Here is a 2,500-nt window from a genome sequence, read left to right as displayed (position 1 = left end):
CCGCAACAACTTTAATATACGCTATTGGAGCTGGAATTACCGCGGCTGCTGGCACCAGACTTGCCCTCCAATAGATACTCGTTAAAGGATTTAAAGTGTACTCATTCCGATTACGGGGCCTCGGATGAGTCCCGTATCGTTATTTTTCGTCACTACCTCCCCGTGCCGGGAGTGGGTAATTTGCGCGCCTGCTGCCTTCCTTGGATGTGGTAGCCGTTTCTCAGGCTCCCTCTCCGGAATCGAACCCTGATTCCCCGTTACCCGTTACAACCATGGTAGGCGCAGAACCTACCATCGACAGTTGATAAGGCAGACATTTGAAAGATGCGTCGCCGGTACGAGGACCGTGCGATCAGCCCAAAGTTATTCAGAGTCACCAAGGCAAACGGACCGGACGAGCCGACCGATTGGTTTTGATCTAATAAAAGCGTCCCTTCCATCTCTGGTCGGGACTCTGTTTGCATGTATTAGCTCTAGAATTACCACAGTTATCCAAGTAACGTGGGTACGATCTAAGGAACCATAACTGATTTAATGAGCCATTCGCGGTTTCACCTTAATGCGGCTTGTACTGAGACATGCATGGCTTAATCTTTGAGACAAGCATATGACTACTGGCAGGATCAACCAGGGAGCTGCGTCAACTAGAGCTGAGCAGCCGGCCGCCCGGGAGTGTGTCCCGGGAGCCCGCGCGAACACGCAAGCGTCCGCTCAATTATTCTGCAAACAGGAGGAGGCTGAGCTCCCCTGCACAATACACCTCGAAACCCTCTCAGGTCCCGGCGGCGCGCAGCGCCGTCCTAAGTACTTGGTCGGGTTCGAGAGAGGCGCAATCGCCCGGAGTTTGGCGAGTAGACGCTTTAGGTGCGACCACCCGTGCTCCCAACTGAGCTTGCCGCTGCCGACAGAGGCCCGGGAGCGTGCTGTCGTGGCATTGCCGGCGGGAGACAACACGCGCCACCTACGGTGGCCGGCAGCTCCAACGCCAGCGCCACAGAAGGACAAAAGCCCCACTTGGGTGCCGAAGCGAACTCTCCCAGCACAGCGCACGCGCCAACACGTCCGCACAGCTGCGATACAATCCACCTGCGAGAACCGCAGAGGCGACCGAGCAGCAGACGGCGTCGCGGCGCCGAGCGCCGGGCGGCGGCGCATCCTCAGCGCACACAGTCCTCAATCGGACCAGCACACTGCAGATGTCCACCGCGCTTCGCACCGGGCCCGCGAGGACCTACTTTGGCCGCACGGCGCCGCGTGCAGGGTGCGCCGGCGCGCAGCTGCGCCGCCTGCCGCCTCCGTCGGCCGGCGCGCCTGCCACTGGCCGCCCCCACCAGCCGGCTGTAGCGCGTGCGCCCACGCACCGCGCGGCCAGCACGCCGGGAGGCCCCCCCTCACCGGCCGGGGACGGTCCCACCCAGCCACCGCCGCGTATCGCTTCACACCCACATGCCATTCACGTTCGTGGGCATGGTGGGTATCGCTGAAACAACCGGTTGGTAGCTCAACCGATCGTCGCCATCACTGATTCACCTCTAGCGAGAACAACCGCACCACAACGGTTTACCAGTTCTTCATATGCGTAACGTCACCAGCAAACGTAGACGTCCATCGCCATTTGCAAATTCAACGATTGTTGCATGCCTGTGTCAGGTGTCACGACACACTATGTCTGCCCACATACACGCAACAACATGTGCACGCTTCGCGAACACGTGGAAGGTGGCCCCCGTACGTATGCGATGTCCATTGCGCGAACGACTGTCAACCGGCCTCTGTCGCATGTCGCAGATGTGGAACGCAGTGCACCATGCTATCACGGTGTGTGAGAAGAGACGACTACGTCTGACAACACGCGCCACTACATCAACAGACGGCTCATGGTGATCGCCATCCACGGCATACCATACTGCAATCCAGCTCTTATAGGGAGACGACACGTAGCTGAGTGCACAATATTTGGACCGTATGGTTCGCCGTTGTTGGCGCAGTCGTGGTACGGTCACACATGTACCACGATGTATCATTCAGTACATGAGGACCAATGTGCAGTACAGTGTGTGATTTGGACGTACAACATCAGCGGACAGTTGACACAAGCCGTACCACAACGTAGGCTGTGCTTCGCCATGCGAATGCCAATGAACAACTGCGAAGGGCATTGAGCATGTACGTCCTGCTGCCGTCCGCATTACAGTGTATAGCTGCAAGGTGTTTAACATGAAGCGATACTCTGGGGACCGGGCAGTGCGAGTAGCAAACTATATTGCGGGGGTTGCAGTTAGGCAACACTACACTAATTTAACGCGTCGTATGACAATTACAGAGCAGGTTAAGGCCCAACGTGTGTTGGGTTAAGGCGCAACGTGGGTTGGGTTAAGGCGCAACGTGGGTTAGGTTAAGGCGCAACGTGGGTTGGGTTAAGGCGCAACGTGGGTTAGGTTAAGGCGCAACGTGGGTTAGGTTAAGGCGCAATATAGGTTAGGTTAAGGCGCAATATAGG

The 2,500-nt window shown here is 57.4% G+C and overlaps 1 non-coding gene across 1 annotated transcript in view; it reads right to left on the bottom strand.

Annotated features, from left to right (window-relative positions):
* Positions 1-634, bottom strand: part of LOC126433188 (small subunit ribosomal RNA) — a 1,910-nt gene extending 1,276 nt beyond the window's left edge. Inside the window, exon 1 of the ribosomal RNA XR_007578304.1 lies at positions 1-634. This exon is cut by the window's left edge and continues 1,276 nt beyond it. This is a non-coding gene — a ribosomal RNA (small subunit ribosomal RNA).
* Between the last annotated feature and the right edge of the window lie 1,866 nt (positions 635-2,500).

Source organism: Schistocerca serialis, unplaced genomic scaffold, assembly GCF_023864345.2.
Source record: "Schistocerca serialis cubense isolate TAMUIC-IGC-003099 unplaced genomic scaffold, iqSchSeri2.2 HiC_scaffold_1162, whole genome shotgun sequence".
In the NCBI taxonomy this organism is placed as follows: Eukaryota; Metazoa; Arthropoda; class Insecta; order Orthoptera; family Acrididae; genus Schistocerca; species Schistocerca serialis.
Note: the sequence above shows the minus strand (reverse complement) of the source record. Positions and strands in the feature narration are given on the sequence as shown.